Here is a 13,760-nt window from a genome sequence, read left to right as displayed (position 1 = left end):
CAAATGACTTGATTCTTACAATATAAAAATACCAATTTGAAGCAAAATTATAAATGAGTAAAAGCATCCTCATTCTCTAATTTAAAAAACAATTTATGTGGGATATTTACTTTCTGCAGCTCTTTTATTTATTTATTTTTGTTCTGCTTCTGCAAATACTATTTAATCTTCACAGATACAAAAATCTTGACACATAAGCTGAAATTCATTTTAAATTCACCACAGCCCAATCCTATACATATTTATCTGATGTGTCCCACTTATCTTAATAGGATTGGGCACAAGGCTATAGTGTTAGTAAATAAATTAACTGAAGTTTTTATATTCTATTTGAAGAAAAATGTGCTTTATAGATTTACATTACTGTTTTAAATGTGTATGTTGAAAGATAATGCTCTTTTTTTGTTTACTGTATGGCTAACATTCTTCTGACAATATCTGGAAAACACTTGGAGAATCTCCATCCCATAGAGGGCAATATCTAACTTTTATTTAATTTTAATTATAATCATTTTCACCATGAACTATACACATTAAAAGTATTTTAATGCAATGCTAAACACAAGTATTTGATCTGCAATGCAATCCTATACATATCTAAACACCACTGCATTCAGTGGAATTAACTCCCGGGTGTATATATAGGATAGCAGCCACAAAGACATTTTTCTAACAAAACTACTTAAGAAAGAGCTAGTTTGATTTGCTGTAGCAAGCAATTATTTTTTTGAAAGCTAAACATCTGATTAAATATTTTTAATTTGTAGAAGAAGCTTGAATCCATCATCTACACTGGTAGGAGTACTCAAGTTAAAAAATGCTACATTATATAAGAGACATGATTAAACTGAGGGTTGTTTTTTTTAAAAAAAGGCCCAGTCGTATGGAGGAATGAAGGTCTCCCCCCCCCCCCCACAAAAGTGAGTATTTCATGTCCTTGGCTGCCACTGAACATCAAAATTATAATATACTAAACACTCTGAAAACATTAAACTTTTAAAAATAAAAGGAACCTCATGCCATTCTTGAAACTATAGTAGTACTATGGCATCTTCTCGTTAACTGCATATGAGGAAATCCAATTGTGTCGTGCAGTTATACAACTGAATAGATGCTTAAGAGAATTCAAATTTACAAAATATTGTAAAAATACAGATCTAACCCCTGTGATCTTGTCTCCCATTAGCTGATCAATACGTGTTAATTCAAGCTCAATATGAACTGGAGAAAGACTGCACTGCTTAAAGGCTTCCACTGCCCCAAATCCTTATTTGCCAACCGGCAGTGGATGAAAGAAAATTAAAAAGCCTCACCTGAAGTCTTATCAGTCTGTCTCGTCACATTTCAGCATTGCTTTTCAGCATTCCATAATATGAAGTATTCAACCTGGGTGTGCCATCTTTTATGACAGTCCCGCTTTTCTAAACTAGTGGGGATACTTACTTGCCTTATAAACCAGGATACAACAGCAGGTTGCGTGCAACGTGGTTGGCTGGTCATTGCACAATACAGCTTCAAAACTGTTCCTTCTCCTCCTCCTCCCCCCACCCCACCTAAAACTAGAGAATTACATGCGCATTCATTCATGTCCAGTTGCTGCTCTACCCCTATTACAGAACGTTCTGAGAGAACAATGCTAAGCTTTTTCCCCAGTTAAACTACAGAGGATGCCACTAAACTTGAATAAGTGATATAGAGCTCTAAGCAGAAATTAATAGCTTTCCACTCCAGTGGTGTAAATTAAGTACCAGACTTTATCCTGATGTTAAGAAATTTATATTCACTGGTAAATCTCAATGCAAAAATTAAACTAAATTTACTTTTAAAAGTGCTCCTAGTACAGGACAAAATGCGGAAAATCAGCTGAAGAAATTATGAATTTATGAAACTTAATAGTACAAAATTATAATTGACTATGTAGTTTAGAAATGAGGTGAGCTTTATTGATGCATTGTAATGAATCAGAATAGTTGCTTAATATTGAGACAGATATAAATTGTAATGAAATTGACCATCTCAAAGTAAATACAATACACCATATCTAATACTACGTCAAATTACAGTGACCTCTTAGCCTCAATAACTACTGAAAAAGAGTTAAGAAAAACCAGATGAATCCTATTGGATTCCCATTCTGAAATTACAGCAAGTAATAACACCTGGGGGGGTCAGAGGAAATACTAGCAGCAGAACCCACATTTCAGTAACTGTGCAATATTGAAACATTTTGTGGTGAAAAGAATGGTACTATTTTAATTGTAGGAGGATGTACACTAATTTTTCAGTCTTACCGTAGTTGTTAATAATACACTTAACACTTTAATTGCACATAGTTCAATTTTTAAACTAACTTCAACAATTTGACATTTTGTGAAATTAGTAGCATGCTCCTCTTGTTTTTTCAGTAGTTATAGCCTATTGATATTAGATAAAAAATAGAGATAAAGTATTACTGCTAAAGAAATTTTTTTTTTACTTTTGCAGTTTCAGATTAACCAGAATTTTGACACTCTATAAGCAAAATTCAGCCAACTGTATTTATACAGCACTACACATTCTTGCTTCTTTCTAATTAGCTAAAAGAAAACTTTTAAATGATATTTTAAAGGACAAGGAATTAGTCATTAACCAAAATTCTTCTGCTTGATAATTTGCGTAAATAGCAACACTGTTTTAACATCACTTTGGTTTCAAAAATTCACTTCAAAGTAATTTCTATATAATACTGGGGGTGGGGAATTTGTGTTAATAAATCCTCTTGATATACCAGAGGCATCCACTAACTGAAGAGGATATAACAAAAAAAAAATTCCTTCCAGTAGCACCTTAAAGACCAACTAAGTTAGTTCTTGGTATGAGCTTTCGTGTGCATGCACACTTCTTCAGATACACTGAAAGAGGATATAGTTGATTTCTGCCATCCTTCCTTCACCCTCCCACACTAACTTCCACCCTGTTGGAGAGGATTCCTCAACTGTCTGGAGCTGATTTGGGGGGAGCGGTGGGAGAAGGGGGAATTGGCAAAAATTATCTCATCTTCTTCCATTAGCAGATGCCTCTGCTGAATCAAAAGCCCTTTTGTGAGTGCAAGTGCAGTAATTGGATTCCACCCAATATTCTAAGTGCTCAAAACACTTCACATGTAGGATATCAGTAATCAGGACCTATACAAGATATCAGGGAATCCAAAGTAGAAAACAGCACCCAACACATTGAAATAATAACTGACTGATAATTTTCAGGGCATAAAGTCACATGAGACGCAGGTCTGGGTCTGGTCAATGTCTGGATGACTGACCACCTGGGTACCATGGTATGAGAAAGGTGGGATACAAACATAAATAATTGCTGATGCCCAAATTCTGATTCAGCTGTCCTACCAGTGATTGTCTTGTTAAAAAGTCAGCATTGTTATTCCCATATTACAAAGCAAGCGTTGAGGCTGAAAGATAGTGGGTTGGCTAAGATCACTCAGGGCAAGTGTGGCTAAACCGAATCAAGGACTTCCTGACTCACAGCTTACTCAACTAACCAGTACAGTGGTACCTCGGGTTACATACGCTTCAGGTTACACACTCCGCTAACCCAGAAATAGTGCTTCAGGTTAAGAACTTTGCTTCAAGATAAGAACAGAAATCGGGCTCCGGCAGCACGGCAGCAGGAGGCCCCATTAGCTAAAGTAGTGCTTCAGGTTAAGAACAGTTTCAGGTTAAGAACAGACCTCCGAAATGAATTAACTACTTAACCTGAGGTACTACTGTATGTTACCCAGAAAGGTCCAAAGTAATGATCAGCACATGTACACTCACAAGAGAATTAAATCTTTAGTAACTTTTCTTTGCAATATTTATAACAAATATTGCACTTTTAATTCTTTGTATGCCACAGTATTTTCAAGGTATCAGAAAAAAATTAATTCAAAATTAGACACAATGGTTGTTTCCTTTTTATTTTAAAACTCAGGCTGCTCATAGCAAGCAATACAGTTATTTGTTATAGCCCAACTGTAACGTACATCCCACACCCAGTACCTATATGGCTGCAATTCTACACCCAGCTAAGCATACTGGAGTCCCTCCCATTAAAAAACCAGTGTGACTTAAACATTTTATTGCAGCCATTACATGAGAATGCTATTAATTCTGATCGAACTTTTTTTTTTTTTTTTGCAAGATCGTGAAATATATTTACTCAGAAGTAAAACCCATTAAATCCAATGGTTTTGATTTTGGGAAAGTAAGCTTAAAATTTCCGCCTTAAGTACATTATTCCATGTCTCCATTTCTATAATTAATGCTATTTAGCCATTTTCCTATAATGCTTTAAAATGCAAAGAAACTGACTAGTTTACAGACAGCTGTTTCTTCACTTGAGCTGCAAATCCTATACAGACTTACCTAGGAGTAAATACTGTACCAATTTAACACAATATGACTTCTGAGTAGACATTAATATATAACACTGATAATGTAATGTTACATTACAACACTTTTTCCTCTGACAAACCAATGCAGTAACTTCAAGCGAACATAAATACTACACTATAGTTTATTCTCTTCCTTGTAGACTACATTGTTCATTAATATTTTAAATACAGTCATAGAAAAAAGAATAAATATCACAGTGTTGTGGGTGTTTTATAAAGCTTTTATTCTCATAAGAAATGTAAAGTCCTATCTTCAAATTATTGTGGTAGTAGTAGTCTCATTTCTTTCAATGGCGAATTGCATCACCACAATAGCTTGTGCAGACATGCATTCTCAGTTTGTGTGAACACAATTTACACTAATATTGTCCGTAAGATCATAACACCCCACAAAGTTTGAGTGGAAAGAATATCAAAACAAAAACAAAAAGAGAATGCATGTTTGCATCCTGCAGACAAGTGCCCCTCTGATTAAATGAAAGGATGAAAAGTGTTTATTGTACAGACTCTGAGTTGTGCAATACAATGACAGGGAAATAATATTCTGCTGCTTTACAAAATAATATTTTAAACTAAAGCCTGTTTTGTCATATGGTTCATCTTAGAGGGAAATACTCCTCCCCCCTCAAAGACAAACACTTGTTCACTATGTTTGCTTTTCCACACTTGAACACCAGTTTACTGCAATGCATTACTATAATTGTAAAAAAATATATATTTTTTTACACATGGGATGACTCAGGAAACTCAGATGTTATTTGCATCCATGTGATCATCATATATCAGTGAGGCTGGATAAGGTCAAATAAGCAACATACTCGGACCAAGCTCTTCCAATAATCTTAATTTTAATTTGTTTGTTATTTACTCCTCGACTCTGAAATTAACATGCATTCTAACTTTAATACACTAATAATATATTAGCACTGATTACCAATATCAAACTAATGAAACTTGTGATATTCAGAGTAAAACCATCAACCTGTCCTTTGTTTATGCTATAAAATATATATTATAAATATCCCTTATACCTAACCATAGTTTGGCACTAATAAAGTAAGTAAAAAGCAGGGTTTTTCTTCTTTGCTATGACATTTCCTACATGAATAAATTTAAGATTCTCTTTTTATGTGAAGAAGGTTTTCTACTAACTTTAATGTTTTGCATATAGAAAATATATATCATCCTGATATTTAGAGTCCCTCTGCAAACAATACTGTTTCCATGCACATTCTAAGAACTCGTAAGGGAGTTAAGTGCAGCTACTCCACTAATATATAATATAAACAGAATCTGCGAAGACAAAGCAGTGCCACAGATTTATGAAACATACCACCTCTACACCACAAAGGTGTCAAATATTAAACAAAGTAGTTTAGGGGACATTTCACAATTGGGACATTTTTGTGGTTTTCTAATTGAATGGAACTGCACTCCTGAAATTTATTCCCCACCCACCCCCATTACTCAAGAACGGAATATAGCCTGAAAATGGCATTCTACAAACTATAAATCATGCAACAACATATTTAATATAAAATATAAGTAATGCCACATAAACAAGATCTCATATTACTGAAATGACCTAAGTTGACGTGTGTTAAAAGTGCCCTGTTTGTTTTACTTGGGATCATATTTTACTTCTCTGCTTTATTTTGAAATGCCTATAGATTTCAGTCTTTTCTGCCAGAGAATAATTTTAGTGAACTGTATATGTGTATCAACCCCACTGTAAAATGTGAATATTTACTTTTTGTCTGGAACTAAATGCTGACAGAGCTGATAGGAATATAGACAGAGGAGAAAATATGCAAATTTCACAGCAGGAATTAGAGAAGCCACTAAACAGTTTTTAAAAGCAGTAGAAAAAGATAAACAACAACTTCCCTGTGTATTACCTTTCATCCCCAGAGTAATTACTATTAGCATGCAACAGATAAGATAGTCAGGTGACAAACTGATATAAGATTCTTTTAAAACATCATATTTCAAAATATTTTTGAAAATAAATGGAAGTGCAGAGAAAAAAAAAATAGTATTATCACAAATTGTTTCTTATAACTGTCATGCTTTGGTTTGATGAAGTGTACAAATCTGTCTCTAATTAGTGACTTAAACACCTGTATTGTCCCCCCTCCCAAAAAAAGAAACTTGTTTCCTCTTCAGTTTTTCTCTCAAGCTTCATTCAGGCCACAATAAGGTCAAAGTTGCATGACCCAGTGGTCTGAAAATCTTAGAAACCCTAACACTTGTTTTGAAACAAATGACTTCTCAAGATGGAGCAGTCTTACTATCAATCACCAACAAGTTAATTCTACATAATAAGGCAGGTTTGGATGCAGACTCATATATTGTGAAATGCTGTATCCAAAACTGATTAGAACAACACTCAAAATGAATACAGTACAGCCCTCCAAACCACTCCTTTTGCTCAGCCACATTAATCTCAATTATAAGAAAACATTTATGATAATGCCTGCTATGAAGAAAACATAAAATAAATCAGGTTTTATAAGACAAAAGCAAGTCATTAGTTTCAGAACCAAAAAGGGGAGAGTATGTCTCTGCGGTGATATCCTCTACAGCATCTCTAACTTTCAAAACCTGGCTTCTTAAAAACTGGTAACTGCCAATATTAAGATTATACTTAACATTTAAATATTTTTCAATTTTTGCCAGCCTTTAGGTCATTGCCTGTTAACACCATAACTCAATAAAAAAACTAAAATCCTTTCAAACTTGCCACTCTCAAGCAGACAGTATGAATGGAAAACATAACTGAAACCTCCAACTTCAAAGAGTTACTGAGGAAAAGGTCTCTTTCAGTACTGTATATCAAACACACTTGACATAGCAGAGTTCTCTTAAAGCAAACAGATTCCTCACAATCAAGTAACAGAAGGTTTCTGTTCTGCACACCAAATGTTAAGATCCTCAATATACCTGTTAACACGACAAACCTCACAAACAGGTTAGAGAACCAAACCAAACCAAACACAGAAAGCTATTCATTTACCTTGAAAATTGTAGCCATCCCCATGCATAAAATTGCTCTACTGTGATATTAAAAAAGTAAAATGTCATAGATGTGTTTAAGAATTATGAAAATTAAAATGTGTATGAACTCTGCTAAATTACAAAAACCTTGTAATTTTAGGTCCCAATCTGAAAATTATCTATTCTGCCTTAATTCTGTTGAGGTCAATGGGACTACTTGATAGGGTCAAGATAGATTTAAAGATAGCATTTTTAGTCATTTATTCAGGCAATCCTGATTTTATGACCCTAAATTAAAGCCATTTTGGCTTTTTTGAGGACTACTCATTCCAATACACCATCGTATATAAGGCCTGGTAGTTCTCCGGGAACTGTGGACTTGCACTGGCAGTAGGATTTAATCTGAATATCAGTGAAACCAACAGCAGTGTTATATTGACAGTACTGGAATCTTGGACAAGGTTCTATGGAGGTCATAAACCTAAGCTTTTTTAAAGCATACTATTTTTTTTTCACCTATTGCATTCTTAAGAAAATATTAGAAAATGGCTAAGATTCAATATGACAATTCTTCCAGACATGGGGTGGTGATGGCTGCTAAATAAAGAGTGGACAATAAGCATTTTTCACTGGTTTCAATCAATAGTGTTGTGTTTCAATTTCACAATTGGATACTTGAGCTTCATTCAATTCAAGATGTTTTATTTTACTGACATTTGAACGACAAGTAGCTATATTTTGCATAAAGGAGTGTTACTAATACGAGCTTGATACTATATCATGAGTATGATTGCAGTCTCCTCCCTGTCCTATAAAATACTTTTTCCAGGATACAATTTCTCCTGTACTTTTTCCTATCCTATTTCTACTTACCACAGCCAACCACTTACTCCTAAGTAGTCCTACTGAGCAGGAATTGACTCTTTCTAAATAACTGGCTTGAGAATCAGAACCATAGTTCCCCTCTATTTCTTCACATGCAGGAAAACACTTCCTCCTTACTTCTTAGGTCAACAGAAATTATACATAGCACATTTAAGCCTTCTATCTTCTAATTTATTGAAACTACTCTCAATCTACCACATTAGAAGTGCAATAACTTTAATTTACACCAACTATCATACTATAGACTCCAATGGGACAACAATGGCTTAAATCCAGTCACTTCAGTTTATTGGAGCAAAGGATCTGGGAAACAAAGTGAGTAAGCAGTTGTTGACCATAGAGAAAGCAGAACATCATAATACAGTAAAAAAGATTTCCTAGATTCTGATATAGGCTGTGTGTATATGGTCAAGAGTTCTTATAGTGGCCTAGATGCCCCCACCCTTGCCAGGATATGCTAACTCTTAAGCATATATGTGCATTTTTAAGGGGGTTTAAAATTGTTAATTCTGAACACCTTCAGTATGCATATCTGTATGAGTGCATCACTATAGGTATCGATGCATTATAGTTATTGATGCATACTAGGGTTCATACCCAGAAAATGAGCGTTTTTAATTGGAGCGCAAGCATTCTTTTGCAGTCTTACTCAGAATTAAGTGCTTCTTAATCACCTACAGTTTACTCCCAAGTTAAGCAGGAATCAGCCTGCAGTCCTAAATCTGGAAATCAAATATGTGAAAAACTGGATCTCTCAAAGACATGTTTTAAGCCATTATATGCACTGCTTTAAAACTGCAAATCACAATACAATCACAGCACTGAGATTCCGCATACAGAAACATAACAGGCACATATTACAGAAATATATTCTGATTTACCATTAAAGTTATTTTGAGATTATAAAACTTCAGATAACAGGTAGTGATCGCATGGGAGAAAAATACTTTGCAATTAACATTCTATAATTTGTGATTTTGTTCAGACTAAACATATACTGCAATCTGATCTTCTAGAGTATAGACTTCTCTTTTGTGCTTGCTTTTTTTGACAGTTTAAAGAAAGATCAAAATACAGTTTTTCTGTTACTGCACAGTAACAAAAGACTAAGTAAAGTCTGAACGTCCAACTTCCAGAGACCACCCAGTGGATTCTGCTACTGTCTACAAAGGTTTGACAAATACGTTGTCAACAGATAAGAAGTGCACTGCTATGAAAAGAGACAATCTTATCCATACAGATCACACCACAGATAACAGAAACCATACCTAAATCTACCACAAGTTAAGCCCAGGCTGGCATTTATACTCCTTCAGTTTCCCTTACACACTTGCAAATAAACGTCTGGACTAATGAAGGGGGAAGGAGAGAAATGAAATTGCTATGAAAGCAGTAGTTTTGTGCTAAATCTAAAGTATAGAGTCCAGTAGCTTAGAAGACTAGATTTTTGCTAGCTTAGGAGGGAAGTGTTTCGGATAAGCAATGCGTATGTACACCTTGCGTGACCAGAGAAGGTCGATAAATCAGCAAAGCGCAACCTACTGAATCCTAAGAGGCAAAATCCTCCGCTCGCCCTTAGAAATTAAAGGACGCTGGAACGACGACGACACCACGTATGTCAACAGACGAGTCTCCTAGTCAAGGCAACATTTCTGTCTTGTCTCGCACGAGGTGGCGGCTGATCAAGTTGAAGCAACCATCACCCAACCCCCCCGCCCACACGCACACGCACCCCAAACACGCAATGCTACCCTTCCTTCTGCGCCTCTTGCGGTGTCCACAGTCTCAGAAACATCTATACTTCGCGGCGGCGGCGGCGGAGCGCTGCATCGCTTCCACAGGGCACCGTCAAGACCCACATTTGGCACCAAACGAAAGTCGCTCTGGGTTCTCTTGTCTCTCTCGCCCCCCTCCCCACCCCCAACTGCGCCCGCTCGCCGTCCCTGCTCCTCTTCCCGCTGACAGGCAGCGAAGCCGCCGGCAGAGAGAGAGAAAGAACAAAAGCCCAAACCAAAAGAAAAAAAAGTTTCCAGGCGACTCAAGGGGAGCTTTCCAAATAGACGAGAGTTCAAAGTGAGGGAGCAGGGAAAGGAAGCGGGGAAAGAAGGACCCCTTTTCTCCCCCACCCCCCGCCCCGCCGCGCGCACCGGCTCCTCATCGGAACTCCTCGGTACCTCAGCCTGGGACGCGGGCACTAGGACCAGCAAAGCGCGCGAAACGCAGCCACTTACCCAGGGCGCCTTAGCGCGGATTCTCTCCTCCGCCTTCTCTCCTCAGTTAGCCCAACAGCGCCGGGAAGAGCAGAAGCAGCGGCAGCGCACGCACCATACACTTTGCCAAAAACGGGGAGCGGGTTGAGGGAGAGAGAGAGAGAGAGAGAGGGAAAATCGCGGGAAAGGGGTGGAGAATGAGGGGAATTGGGAGGGGGGGGGGGAGAGAAGAAAAAGAAAACTGTTACAAGTTCCTTTCCCTGTCCTGCCAGGGGCTGAAGAGAAGGGGGAGGCTGAAGAGGGAGGGAGGGAGGGAGGGAGGGAGGGAGAGGGGCAAGCCCCGAGGAGTTCACTTTCCGCAGCTCCCCGGGCTACTCGGCTTTCTCCTGGCAAGAGTCGCGCGCGGGGAGTTTATTATTATTTTTTCCCGCCCTCTCTCAAGAGATGGAAGAAAGCGCGAGGACGACCCCCAAAAATAAAGTGCCACAGAAGGCGGGGGGAGGGAAGGGGGGAGGAGGAGGAGCAGCAGTAGCAGCAGCAGCAGCCGGGAGGATCTAACTATAAAGCGAGGGGAGAGACCCCAAAGGGAGGCTCGGCAGAGGCAGCCGCTTCAGCTCCTGCCTCCCTCGCCAGAGAGGGGGAGAGAGACGCACACGCAAGAGAGAGGCGCCTACCATAAAGCGAGGGGAGGTCCATCCCCCTGGCCGAGGCGCTGGGGAATGGACTTGGCCATTTATAATCCCCGGCTCCTCTGCCCGGGCATTTGGCAAACGGGCAGCCGCTCTCCTTGCCCGAGCTTTTCCCGCCAAGGCGCCCCTTTTGCTGCCTTCTGCTGTCAGATGGACTGAACCACCTCCGCCTCGTCCCCTTTTCTCTTCCCCACTGCCTCCGTTGGTTAATGTAAAGTGCCGAGGCTCCCATGCTGTGTCCAATCAGTGCATCTACCACTAGTGCCATGATTTAGGGGTCATCCGTGAACAACACTTCACGCTGATGAATGGCTCTTTGCAGCTTTCTGCCCTGATGAGGGTGTCTGCGTGCCGCTGATTGCAAACACTAATGAACTTACAGATCCTCATTATACATGCGCCCAGATCCGCCGCCTGAACGAGGAGGAGAGGGACTCGGGTGCGCACCGCTTGCGATTGGGATGGAATTTGCCTATTTATCTCTCCACCTATCCTTATTTATACGTCCTAGAGGGTGGTGCGAGAATAACTGCGCTAAATGTTTGCACTTGACCCTGTGCTCTTCAGAGCGATGGGAAGGGCGCTGCTATTCTTAGGCAATACTTTGGTGGTGGCGCGTGTTTGTTTTTCTTCTAGTTTCCCCCCCACTTTTAATTTCCCTCCTCTTGGCTGTTGTTTCATAGGCTGGGCATGTTAGGTCAGCTGAGTCATTAGAGCGAGGGTGGCTAAGCAAATGACTGCCTCCGAGATTGATGATGAAGCATAGCAGAGGGCTGTAATTAAGGCTGCCATCCTAGGCGCACTTCGGAGTGAGTCCTAATGAACTCTGCTGGGATTTAGCGCCGAATGCAAAGGCGCAGGGCTGAGTTGCACGGCTACGCAAGCCTGGAAGTCGGTCCCTGTCTCATTTCCTCTTAATGACCGGCGGGTTTTGGACCAGCCCTCCCTCTGAAATTTAGGCGCGGGGAAACGCGCTCTTAGCTGGGACGAATCCTCTTCGGCGCGCAGCGGGCGAAAGTGTGGCTGCCTCGCTCACTTTCTCTCGCATGCACCCTCTCGCATGCGCGCTCTTGCCTCGTTGGGCTACGCGGCATCTGCTGGGCAAGAGACGACTCCGCCAACTGCCCGCTCCGAAGCTGAAGTTTACACCGAGACTCCCGTCCGCGTCCGCGTCAATTCTTTCTCCCGCCCCGAGGAAGAGAACATGCCACGTCTTTTCTCTCGTCTCCTCTTACGCCTCCCTGTTAAGATCCTATAATACTTATGTATACCTTATTTTCTTGGTGGTGCGGATATTTTCTCTCTTTGAGGCTGCCACACTAACCTCACTCACTTGGGAGAAGCCACTTATTTCTCAGTTAATATTCCTAGGTGACTGCGCCTTTACAGGGAGAAATGGTCTGCTTGACATCCTAGCATTTCCTTACTCCTTGCGTCCTGTGTAACACAGCAGCCAGAAAGCCGTCCGCCCCACAACAAACCACACACACATATACACGCTTCCCCCCTCTTGCCTTCCCAGGTTTCAAAAACTTGTGATGGGGAAGTGTATTAAATTCACAAGAGAGGATGTACATGCAAACAGATACAGACAGTAGCGTAACGCTCTTGTATCGTCATACATTAGAACCATGTAGAAATCGCAGAGCACCGAGCTAACTTTCGAGCTTCACAGAACTCTTCGTCAGGATCGAGGCTCAAAACAAACAAACAAAGTAGGTGGGTGGGTCCGTGGGTGAAAAGCAGGTGTGTGTGGAGTAAAAAGTGCAGCAGGCATGGCAGAAGGCCAGTCTGCCATACAGGGAGCTAGCTCTTCGAGGGCGAACAAGTAGGTTTGTGGCCACATACTGAGCAATCTCGGTTGGGCTGCTGTCCTGTGGTGGCCGGTGCCTGCGACGGCAGCTGACTTTTTCCTTCCAAAAGACCTCGCTCACCTTGTCGGTTAACGAATGTGGGCACTACTCTGACCACGTAAAATCCTCTTTCCTGACTGCGCCTTTACAAGCAAAGGGAGTGACACACCCGTGTTTAAACACCCTTCGGTAGTTGAAGACACCAGGAAATTGGGCAGCACAGTGATGAAACAAATCTCTTCGCCACGACAGGGGAAGAGGCACGACGCCCTCGTAATCTAAACAGCCCGCTCAAGTTCCGAGGCTGCCAACCCGCTCGTGTGAAAAGGGCACTGAAATTACTAGTTGGAGAGAGAGAGGCGCGTGGCAATGGGCGAGGGTGGGGCTCTGAAGGCAGCTTTCGACACCGGATTCCACCATGGTAGTGGAAAGGAAATGGCAAGGTGCAGTTCAAGAAACTTCGAAGGCTCATCAAAGAATCCTTTCAAGTTCTCGCTCCTCAAAAAATAGCGACGGCCCAGCAGCTTCCTCTGCCTTTGGGCTGCCTCCTAAAAGCAGTCGCAGCACCGATGAGAGAAATGCTCGAACATAAAGCATTTTTCTGGGCTACACTTAAATTTGAGACTGCTATGCGGAGGAGTGAGTAAACAGGAACGTATAGTGTAGGAAGGGTATTTTTGGAGGGTGGGGGTAAATTTCC

The 13,760-nt window shown here is 40.4% G+C and overlaps 1 protein-coding gene across 21 annotated transcripts in view; it reads right to left on the bottom strand.

Moving 5' to 3' along the window:
- Window positions 1–13,760, bottom strand: part of TENM3 (teneurin transmembrane protein 3) — a 1,264,183-nt gene that overhangs the window by 388,960 nt on the left and 861,463 nt on the right. For 15 of the 21 annotated variants that reach the window (XM_077934197.1, XM_077934198.1, XM_077934199.1 and 12 more), the window contains exon 1: window positions 10,540–10,639. The exons of 2 other annotated variants lie outside the window; for them this stretch is intronic. The gene's annotated coding sequence lies outside the window, so the exon portion shown is untranslated. Of the gene's footprint in view, window positions 1–10,040; window positions 10,197–10,539; window positions 11,133–11,192; window positions 11,212–13,760 lie in introns of those variants that run through there. 4 more of the 21 variants (XM_077934191.1, XM_077934190.1, XM_077934196.1 and 1 more) reach the window with 4 other exon arrangements.

The sequence above is a fragment of the Podarcis muralis genome, chromosome 9 (genome assembly GCF_964188315.1).
Source record: "Podarcis muralis chromosome 9, rPodMur119.hap1.1, whole genome shotgun sequence".
NCBI lineage: Eukaryota > Metazoa > Chordata > Lepidosauria > Squamata > Lacertidae > Podarcis > Podarcis muralis.
The sequence above is the reverse complement of the archived record's forward strand: the minus strand, read 5'-3'. Positions and strand labels throughout refer to the sequence as shown.